Below are 11,511 nucleotides of genomic sequence, written 5' to 3'. Positions count from 1 at the left end.
GTGATCTGCAGCTCTCGCTGGATCGGTTCGCAGCCGAGTGTGAAGCGGCCGGGATGGGGATCAGTGCCTCCAAATCCGAGGCCATGGTCTTGAGCCGGAAAAGGGTAGAGTGCCTTCTCCGGGTCAGGGGGGGTGTCCTGCCCCAAGTGGAGGAGTTTAAGTATCTCGGGATCTTGTTCACGAATGGGGGAAGAAGGGAGCGGGAGATCGACAGGCGGATTGGCGCAGCGTCTGCTGTCAAGCGGGCGCTGTACCGGTCCGTCGTGGTGAAGAGAGAGCTGAGCCAAAAAGCGAAGCTCTCGATTTACCGGTCGATCTACGTTCCCACCCTCATCTATGGTCATGAGCTTTGGGTCATGACCGAAAGAACGAGATCGCGGATACAAGCGGCCGAAATGGGTTTTCTCCGTAGGGTGGCTGGGCTCTCCCTTAGAGATAGGGTGAGAAGCTCAGTCATCCGGGAGGGACTCAGAGTAGAGCCGCTGCTCCTTCACATCGAGAGGAGCCAGTTGAGGTGGCTTGGGCATCTGGTCAGGATGCCTCCTGGACGCCTCCCTGGTGAGGTGTTCCGGGCACGTCCCACCGGGAGGAGGCCCCGGGGAAGACCCAGGACACGCTGGAGGGACTATGTCTCTCGGCTGGCCTGGGAACGCCTCGGGATTCCCCCGGAGGAGCTAGAAGAAGTGGCTGGGGAGAGGGAAGTCTGGGCCTCCCTTCTGAAGCTGCTACCCCCGCGACCCGACCTCGGATAAGCGGAAGAAGATGGATGGATGGATGGATGAGTTTACTCCTGGCTTGATGCTTTGTTTAGCTGTAAAAACTTCCTGGAGTGGACTATCGGCTGAGCCGTTCTTTCCTATAATGCCACGACTTTTTTCTATATGACTTGGTTCAATTTTTTGGTGTTTAACCCTGTCTCCATTCTAGTAAAAGCACTTGAAGGAGCTATTAATGCAACTGAAGGAGCTACAGATGACATTAAATCTTTGCATGAACTAGTCCTTTTGTGTTTTTCGTGTTTAGTCTGTTGTCTAAAACGCCCAGTTGGTGTTAGCAGGCAGTCGCTAACACTGAGAAAGACTCTGGTGGAGATTTCTTGTTGTTAAATGGGATTTTTCCATCCCACTGTCATCATATGCATGTTAAGCATAAGGGATTAGTGGACAGTTAATAACTTAATGTAATTAACTGTGCACTGTTGCTGCGTTTTGCAATTTGCAAAGCTTTTAGTTGGAGGAAGTGATTGTGTCTCACACCTAGTAGCTGGAAGCTAATTCTATATATCCAACATTAACTGCGAATAAATAGAAAAACCTTGACTTTTAATGGTGAGACGACAAGTTTTTCATCTTGTGTTGCAATTCACAATCTGAGAATAGCAAGGTTGTTGGGCATAAAGAAAAGCTCCAGGGTTGAGCACTTGATTACCTACAAATTGCCATTTTTGTCTGAAAATTCAAACATGTAAAAATATCTTCTTGTTTGTCCAAATTTCAAGGCTTCAAGTTAATTCTTCTACTTTGAGTTCTTTCATGGCCACTCCTTGTCATTCATGTTCTGTCAGTTGCACTTTATTACTCCACTGGAAGCCTGGAAGAAAACATTTCAAAGCGAATCATGATTTAGTTGACCTATCATTTAAATGGAAAAGAACCCATCGAAAAAGACTAAAAAAAAAGGACATGAAATGTGTTATTTGAATCAGAATCCCCAGAGTGAGGGAAAAAAAAGTGTTTTCTGCATTGGGCAACACACACTCACATTAATTCCCAGCTTCCTTCGCAGCAGTGAGATGCTCGCCTCCTCAGCATAGATTTCGCAGCGTGTGACTAAATGATGAATGGTGTTACAATAATTTGATGAGATTGGGTCAGATGATGCAAGGGAGACGGGTGTAATCATAAAGCTCTTCATGATGTCTTACAGCCTATTATGCTGCTCCAACAAGCCATCTCCCAGGCACCCACGCCTTCTTTGAACTACTCCCACCCAAGGGTGGCACATTTGCAACCCGCCTGGGAGATGTGTTCGGTTGTCAGGTGTTGAATAATCCTGGCGACAGGCTGAAGTGCAGTTTTCCACACCTGACCCCTTCACAGATACCTTCCTTTGTGTCTTGCTTTCTCCATCTTCACTGTGACCCTTCCCCCTTTGTCCAAGAGACCATTTCCTATCATCCTCTCCCATTTTCCCTCACAGTCATGCCTACTCCCATCTCGTTCTCCAGTTAACAATCTTCCTTCTTCCATCTTGAGGCATCCATTTTTACTCAACTTTGCCTTCCTCCCTTCAATATGCCCCCGGACTTTATTTAAAAGAGCTCCTCAAATTGTCATGACAGAGATCATCCATGAAACTGATGTTCCGTCACACACTCAGCCTTTATAGCCAGGCCTCTCATCACCCTAGTTTAAATATTTCTCTGAGATTTATGTGTAAGGTCACAATAATCTGGAATTGATCACTCTTTTGCACCAGGTTCTTTAAAGCAGTTATGAAACTTAATGCTCATCATAACACAGTAATAATTGCAAGTCTGACACAGAGTTTAGGATTGGCTTCTATTGTGCAAAAGAATTTTCAAACCTTACTTGACAAACTGGCAGGTTTGTGTTAATTGGTGTTAATTATGGATCTAAACAAAGACGGATTAAATGTGGGGTTCCTCAAGGCTCCGTTTTCGTGCACCTTTTATTCAATATCTTCATGCTTCTCCCCATTTATTTTTGTAATGATTTTTTATATACTCCTGGGCTGTCTACCTGTTGATTTTTTTATGTATTTATGTTTAGAATTTTTTTTTTAATTATTCTTATTGATGGTGGTGGTTTTTTTCATTCAATCTTTGTTACTATTTTTATTTTTGCTACACCTGTTTGGATTTAAGTGTGTCTCTGCCTGCTGGAGTGTGAGATGTGTCTCTGTGCCTTGTTTGTTTGTTTGTTTGTTTGACATTCAGGTTATGGATCAGCAAAGAGGGGCAGAAATATGTACATGTACACTATATTTGTGTTTCATTTCAGGTTGGGTGTGTGTTGATGCTGGGATGTCCTGGAGCTGCCATTGTTTCATTTGCTTTTATCCTGTAGATCCCTGAGTTGCATATGTTGATACAAATAAGCTGCTGCATAAATTTCACCCATAAAACCACTGTCTGGGGATTATGAACTTCTCTTGCCACACTTACTGGTAAAAAGTTTAAAAAAAAAAAGTGTCTTACTATTTATTTCAAAGAATAACAATTTTATTTCTATAAAGTGTTTGAGTTTTGAAATAGTATGGAAACTTTTGCAATGTGAGAGGAAGTCAAGCATGCAGAGACAGCGTGATGCTTTACAATATGGCTGACTCCATTTAACTGAGTTCAAACCAAAAAATGTTATTACTCTCAAAAGCAAATTAAATAACCTTTATGGCTAACTGTGTGGAGTTTATTAAGTCCTACAAGGACCTTTACGTAGAACTATGTGCACTGGTTAGATGAGATGGAGTACTCCAGTGTAAAGGATGAAAAAGCCCATCATGCCCACTTTTAAGTATGGACATGAGGTGTAGCACAGTGGGGGAGCTGTGAAGCTGTGGGCCTTTCTCTCTTCCAAAGGCCCACAGAACATTGTCAGGTTGCAAGGTGTCATGGCACTATTAAACATATTGGTTTATTTATTATTATTATTATTTTAATCTGGTGGCTGTTGTCAGTAAACTGAAAGCAGCTCATCATCAGATCATGAAAACAATAAAAATCGTTGTGTGGGCAATGCAGTACCTGTAAAAATCCCAACTTCATTATACAACCCTTTCCATCCTCTCACATTCATACTGTGATTTCATCCTGTACTGATTACAAATAAAAAAACTTGTAGTATTTCAGATGAAGCAGAGGACACCAGTTGGAAAAGGCTCACTCTACTGCACTATTTGGACAGTTTTGTTCTTCTTTTTTTTTTTTTCCTCTGTTGCTCTCGCTATCATAACTGACTCCTTAAACTCTAAGGCTAGCACCAATTTAAAGTGGTATGAGTGCCATCAGCCATGCAGTTAAGTCCTGCTTCCTTTACCTTAATTAGAGCTCCCAGGGGAGTGGGTCTGAGCTTCGGAAGCTTCGGTCCCACATTCCACAGAGAAGCCTTTCATTAAGGCCGGCAACACCAGGAGGAAAACTGACAACGGAACTGCAGCTCAGGGATTTCATAGAAGAAAATTTGGAAACTGTCATTATGGGGGAAATATTCCTGGGTGTTTTTGATCATGCAGGCAGTTACACACAGCAGGCAGAAATGTGCCATTTGATTGCAGGAGCAGAAACTGCAACTCCAGTGAGACAAGTAAAATTAGGGAAACTGGTTCAAAAATGATCTTGCATTGCATACATAAACAGCATGTGGCAAGATTTTTTTTTTTCTTTTTCTTCTTCTTGAGTTTGTTACAAGAACCACGAACTTTGACAGGACAAGTAATCTATCACTGACTGAAAGCCTATTTGGGGCAGTTTCTTAATCGAAAAGATAAAAAAATTAACAGGTTGCACCAATGTTTAACATTGCTTTTTTCTTTTTTTTTACTTACACACAAGTGTGAAGATTTTAGTTTTTTTTTCTTTTCTGTCAAGTAAAATGACTCGTATAGATGTTTCTCACAAAATAATAATGCTTATTAAACCGTAGAAATAGCTTCGTTTTTTTTTTAAATATTACTTTCAAAGAAAAGTAATATTGCAAGTTTCATTTACCTTGGAAATTTGAGGTTTGGACATGAAGTCTCATGCAGTTTAATTATCTTCCAGCTGAAAGCAGCCCCCTTATTGCATAGGTGTCAGACCATGCTCCCTTGGTTTTGCTACTCATTGGGGATAGTTTTGTCTGGATTGAGATCATAGCTGCAGTAAGAAAGTTCACCATTTTGAGACCAGGCTAAATATCCTGCTGCACTAATGGCATAAGCCACAAATTAAAAGCTTGTGTCTGCACTATTTTCAGCAAAAGGACTGAGTTAGCAAGTGTAGCTAAAACGTCCCCTTTTTGTTTTTTAGTTTTGCTGACTGGGGAACAGTCACAGCTTCGATCCAAAAAAAGGAAGTGTTGTTTTAGAATGGCAATTACACAAATAAAATAAAATAAAAATAAAAACAGAAAAAACATGAATTGGGAACATTGTAAAATTATCATTGATGGATGAACATCTCCTGTGTATGGATGTACAAAGTTTTTAAAGGAAGTAAATGAAGGAAAGACTCAGCTGATTAGAATAAGACTAAAAACATTGTCAGGTGTTCGGAGGGTTACTTGTGAAAATTTTCTTGAAACAAAGTGTATTTTTGTAGACAAAGCTGTAGTTACCTGTGGGTTTCTGTCTTTTGCATTTTAATTATTTTGGTTTTGGTAGTTTTTTGTGTTTTATGGTATGGAGATTAATGTTTCTTACCTGTGCTCTGTACTTTGTTTATTGGTTTACATCAGAGGTGTCTAAAGTTCAGCCTTCATGAGCAGTGTTCATATGCATCCCTTCTCCAACATACCTGAATCAAATTACAACTTTTTCCTACCGCTTTGTTGCAGAATTCAAATTCTCATTACTGTGCGTTCAACCCCCTCAACATTTAGTCCTTTGTGCTCATAATAGTAGCAGTTTCTCTTTCCTTCCAGCAAATGAATCTTTTGGGCACGCATCGCTTGCTTTCATAAATTTACCTATGTAATGTTAATCAAAATAAAATACAGCCAGTGCTGAATTATCATGATCATTCCATATACAGTTTTTCTTGATTGCTTTGGTCTGCTTAACTGGGACCCACTAAGTTGCATTGCATATGTTGCTCTTTACCAGCATGGATCCAAAGGGAATTTCTTTTACTGTAATACATTTTTTACGTTTTTTTTTTTTGGTTTCTTATTCTCTGATTTTATTTTCAGTTTACATTTACAGTATTTTATATAATATTTACAGTATTTCAGTTTTCATTCAACAAAAAAAAAAAAAAACCATACAATCAATAAAATTTGCAACAAAACATTTCTGATTTTGGATCAAATTCTTTTCAAGGAAAATAATTTAACACAGCCTGTGCAGAAAGATAACAAATGCTACTGGCATGAAAGCGATGTAATGGACTACACCAGGGCTTTTCAAAGTGTGGGAAGTGTTCCCCCCGTGGGGGTTGCTACAGCTCTGCAGGGCATTGAGTTAAAAAAATAAACCAGAAAAAGTACCTGCGAATATTTAGTCAACTTCACCCAGCCTCAAGCCGGAGACAAAACTGACAGTGAGCAAGCTCTCCCACACTTCGAAAACCCCTGGGCTACATTGACTGATAAGCAAGTGCTATGTTTTGTTGTCCATTATGTAATGATTGATTGGAAGAGTTCATACTGGTGGCCAGGTGTGCTGTTTGAAGGCACTATTTGCTTTTGTTTTATATTTTTTTTAATGTTTTGGCACTTGTTAGTATCTTTACCAAAAAAACAAAAACAAAAAAAAGAAAGAAAAAAATTTAAAAAGTGTCACTTTGACCATATTTTAGGCCTGAGCTAACTGTCTTGAAAATGTGGAGTCTGATGAGGTGACAGCTGCATCAAAGCAAATCAAGAAAAACTATAAGTAAATCTCAGTTTTCACTAATGATTTTATTCACAGTTGTGCACAGCAGTGGGTGGAGGGTGTTTCGTATCTTTGTTGTTGATATGTTTTCACAATGCTGTGAGCAAATTAGAAACACAAAGAGCATACGCAGTTAAAATGTGAAGCTTACGTTTTCAGTGTTTTGTGTTCATTTGCCTCACTCGCTGTAACTGCAGATTTCAAATGACTGCAAATTAGCACAGTCATTTGCCAATTTGCAAATGACTGTGGACATCTGTATTCGAGTATTCGACATCTGCCCGTGTCGAATACCCACCGACAGTCTGGGTCACTGTCTGACTCTTTTGGCATTGAAAAACACTTTCATAGTGAACTGTCATAATGAAAACATGACAAAGTAATTTGACTATCTTGTTCATAAACTATTGTCATCTTTTCATTCAGATGACAATGAAGCATTCATTGAAATGAATGGGTGAGGAATTAACTATTGATTCTGAGCACGTGTCACACTTTTGCGGGTTACCAACTAGGTTTGCGGTGTAAGCTAATTGCTCCGAGAAATGCTGTTGTCTACAGTTACATGAAAAACGCACCAAAGCGAGTAAGAAAAACTAATATTATAGTGCTAGCTAGCTAGCTAGCTTGAGATAGATAGATAGATAGATAGATAGATAGATAGATAGATGTTAAATTTAATCGGGGATATTTCGCTAAGGGCCTAGCTGTCCAGTAAATGTTTTCTTCCTTGAAACTTGAGAACTTTAATTTGTGTGTTGAAATGACGTGTTCCTTTCTCTGAACTTTGCTGAAAAAGAGTTTTCTACATATTCAGTTGCATTTATTATGTAAATAAAGAACACAATTAAGGAAATATTTGTTTAAACTGAAAATACTCCTATATCTGTCAGGTTTGAGCAAATCCCTGCAGTGGGAGTTTCTTTTCACCTGTTCAAACCTTTTGAGTCACCGGTTCATAAACTTGCTTGAAATCAATTCTAGCTAAAAATGTAAACAAAGACAGATGCCCCCCCAAAAAAAAAGATTATTTATTGTTGTACATAATCTTAACATGGTTGTTTTTTGGGCGGAGTGGTAGGAAGAGGGGATTTTAAATGAATTTTAATGCAACATAACGGAACGTTTAAGGTGACAAACAAATTACGACATCAGGTTATTGTATTTGAAAAATATATTCATACATCAAAGTTATTGTTAATGTATTGTTACTAAAGCACAGGCATTACAAATCATCTTAAGAAAGTTTAAGAAGAGCAGCCAAACAGTTACGGTAATAACTTGAGTGTATTTGCTTCCCCTTCCTCTCCGTCTCCTTTAAACGGGGAGGTGCAGCGGCTCAGCCCGGGGCGCACCGAGGGAGTCCGGGCTGGCTGAGAACGGACGCGTCGGAAACCTCCCTGGAGGGGCCCCATGTAATTCGATGCACGCTGTTAAAGCTTAGAGTATATTGTCTTCCCTTTTCGCTTATGAAGCCTCCACCCACCGGCCCACCCTACATTTAGCGGATCATGTGACTCGGGGTAAGTCATTTGCAAGTACAACAGTTCTCTGTGCGCTCCCATTCATTTCCTGAGAACTGCCCGAGCCGAGCAGCTGAGAGGCAGAAGGGAAGGGGAGGGAGTCGCTCACACACACTCACACATCTACACGCACGCACACTAACACTCCGCACATTCACGCAGAGTGAGAGGAGAGAAGAGGAAAGGGAGAGGAGGAGACGAGACAGAGAGGACTGTGGAAAGGAAAACAGTCTCCTAGTCTCCTCGGCTCTGCAGCTTTTGACAAGGTATGTGCGTTTTTCTCGTCCTCTGCTCACAGTGCCCGTCTCCGTGAATGTGTGTGTGTGTGTATCTTGTTTCATTCGTCACGTTGTTGTGCTTTGTGGTTGTGAGCTCAGCGCACCTCGCTCAGCTGTCATTGCTCTGTCAAAACAGATGACATCTCAGATCACCTATGGCATTGTGTTTGGTGTCCGTCAGTGTTGGGGTCGGTGGAAACAAGAGACCCCCTCGCCCTCCTGAGTGATGGTCACTGAGCATGAAACCTCCATTGTCAGTGTGTGTTCGTGGGCTGTCATGAGCAGAGGAAACAGAAAAGTGATTACACTCGAGAGTGAACAAGAGCAGCATCCGGACTTCAGCTGTGCCGGGGCTGGTTGTGGTTCAGATCTCCTGCCTCTCTTGAGTCCGGATCAGCTCAGCGGTCCAGCTCAGTTACTGTACTGTAGTACAGTAACACTGGCTCAGTGTTTTGATGGGAGCGCAAAAAAAAGTTTACTGCTGTTGTTTGCATCTCTTAAAGTTGTTTATGCCTGAGTGTGCAATTTCTCTGGTTGTGTGAGCGACCCGGCTTGTTTGCTTGAACTCCAACCAACCCAAATGTTAGCAACGGGTTAAACATTAGAAGGCTCGGGTAGCAGAGGAAGGACGCTGGTGTGTGTGCGTGTATTGGTGTGTGTGGGGGAGTGTTGCAGGGGTGGTGTCTTGGATGTCATCGGCGGCGCTCTCACTTCCAGGGCAATAGTCATTGGTATTGATGGGTGGCTGTCACCACAGCAGAGAGCCACCGGGCAGGGGAGAGTGGCCGTGGGCTGGCCCTTAGCTGTTATTTTCAATTACAGGGGTCCAGGGCAGAACTGACAGCAAAGGCATTTGTACATCCAGAGAGGGAGGAGGGAGAAGAGGAGGTGGAGGAGAGTGTGGGTTGTGTGTGTTTGTGTGAAGGGGGTGGGTGGGCAGAGGAGAGTGGGTGGGTAGGAGAGAGGAAGGTTGGAGGGGGCCGAGACTCTGGTCTCTGCTCCTGGGTTTGATGTGGAAACTAAGCTCTGACCTCTGTGACTTTACCCACGCGATGCGGAGAGGCCCTGACTTGTCTTTATCTGCGCGTCAGCTGTCGGGTGTTTGTGCTCCACTGTTCTCGCATTCATAGAAAGTCAATTTGTCAATGCACTGTGCATATCTTTGTGTGTGTGTTTTCAGTGGAGGCTAAAATTTTCCATCTGCCGGTGTCAAATACCCATAAATGTTCCCGGTCGATTGAAGAGTCTGAGTAAATTTTCCCCGTACGCTTAGTAAGAGATATATCTGTTCTTCTATCTCCACAGCAGGGGAGCGTGTGTGTGTGTGTGTGCAGGAGTGGATCAGACCCCCCGTAGCTCTTGGATGTTCAGGGAGGGAGATTAGCGCCCATTTAAAGTCTCACTTGAACCCATTCACTAAGGGGCCGTCTTCTTGCGCATGAATAAACATGCTGATATCATCACTAAGAAGTTAGAGAATTGATGCATTGCTCCAATATTTTGAACTGCTGATGGTCACATCAGCTAGAGTTTACTCCTGTTTGTTTGTTGTGCTGTAGTAATAAAGATATATAGGGGAAATATTAAATTGTCAGCTGTCAACATCCTTTATTACAAGTTGGTGCAACACTTACCATTTTTTCTTGTCAAAGGATTATCATAGTAAAGAGTTGTCCCACCCAGGATTTTATTAGCAAATGCTAAGCCACAAGATTCTTGTGGTATGATAACGTTGCTGCATTGGTTTAACGGTATGTTGGTACAAACCTCAAGAAATTTATTTTTCTTGAGAAAATCTGTCAGCCAGCTGACCTGCAGTGCACAGTGACACGTGGTAGATGAATGCTGTTACTCCACACCTCTTGTAAGCTCCCATATTTCTGTGTACTTTCCCTGATAATCTCCATAAAAAGGACTTTGAGCAGTAGGAAATGTTGGTGGTTATGAAACTAACAATTTGATACCGGAAACCAACTCATGCCTAGACAACAAGGACCTCTGGTTTTGAGGTTTGACATGCCAATTTAAATTTTCTCTTTTATCAACTTTAATAACACACACATCCAATCTTAGCAAGTCTCCTCAATGTAAACCTGGTTTTATTTGAGCAATTTAAAAAAACTCATAAAATTTAATAAATGGTCTGCAGAGTCCTTTATGGATGTTTTAGTGTTGAATCCAAACATGAAGTAGTTGCGACAAAGAATACATCCCTCATTAAACTCAAAAGTGTTTAATGATGGGTTTAAAGACCAAACATGTGCTGGTTTCCAGTTGTAACTGGGGGTTTCTACCAAGATCTCATGGCACGGGCAAAATATTTCTCATCAAAGCGAACTTCGTCCCATAAAGCCCTGTCCAGTTGCTGTCTGCATGTGACTTCATCAAGTGGAACATGTGCAAGCTAGTATTATGAGCCCAATGTATGAAGGTGGGGGTGTTAAGCTTGACACCCTGCATCTAAGTTTTAGACTCTTATTTTGAAATAAGAAAGGAGATAGTTTGCATTAGTTATGATAACAGCTTTTGCTCGCAAACCTTTCATCAGTCTTGCCAGCAAAAGCATCTGACAAGATTCCACCACTTTTAAATTGTCTCTGTGGCCATGTTTTAAGTACCAGTTCTTAAAAAATGAGCATTTACACATCAACAGTCAATATACAAGTGATAAGTAAGCTCAAATGCTAAAAATAGCAACAGTTGAGTCTTTTGTTTTTGCAGAAAACACTTTTGCACCAATTAGCGTTGCTGTTGCTGTGACCTGGTGGTGCTGCTATGGTGCATTCACTGGTCACAAACAAATTCTGAACAGTGGGTCACTGATCAGGGCAGCTCAAGCTGAAAATCAGTCTCTGCATCTCTATGCATGACCACTGTAATAATTCAGCAGCGGACTAACAAATGCAGAAAAAGTTAGTGTTGGTCTTTGCGCTTCCAAAAGGCAATAATCTATGCTTCATCTGATTACCTCTGAGATCAGAGGTGATCTTAGATTTTCTTTAGATAAAAATCTAAAATTCTTTGGTTAAATTCTTCAAAAAAAAAAAAAAAAAAAAAAAAAAGATCAAAGTTTGATATTCATGGAACCTTTTTTTTTCTGTTTTCAAAAACATGAA

General features: G+C 41.2%; 1 protein-coding gene across 2 annotated transcripts in view; it reads left to right on the top strand.

Annotated features, from left to right (window-relative positions):
* Window positions 1-7,978: 7,978 nt before the first annotated feature.
* Window positions 7,979-11,511, top strand: part of klf12b (Kruppel like factor 12b) — a 50,690-nt gene continuing 47,157 nt past the window's right edge. Inside the window, exon 1 of one of the 2 annotated variants that reach the window (XM_028023165.1) lies at window positions 7,979-8,383. The gene's annotated coding sequence lies outside the window, so the exon portion shown is untranslated. The remainder of the gene's footprint in view (window positions 8,384-11,511) is intronic. The other variant, XM_028023164.1, reaches the window with a different exon arrangement.

Source organism: Xiphophorus couchianus, chromosome 7, assembly GCF_001444195.1.
Source record: "Xiphophorus couchianus chromosome 7, X_couchianus-1.0, whole genome shotgun sequence".
Taxonomy (NCBI): domain Eukaryota; kingdom Metazoa; phylum Chordata; class Actinopteri; order Cyprinodontiformes; family Poeciliidae; genus Xiphophorus; species Xiphophorus couchianus.
The sequence above is the reverse complement of the archived record's forward strand: the minus strand, read 5'-3'. Positions and strand labels throughout refer to the sequence as shown.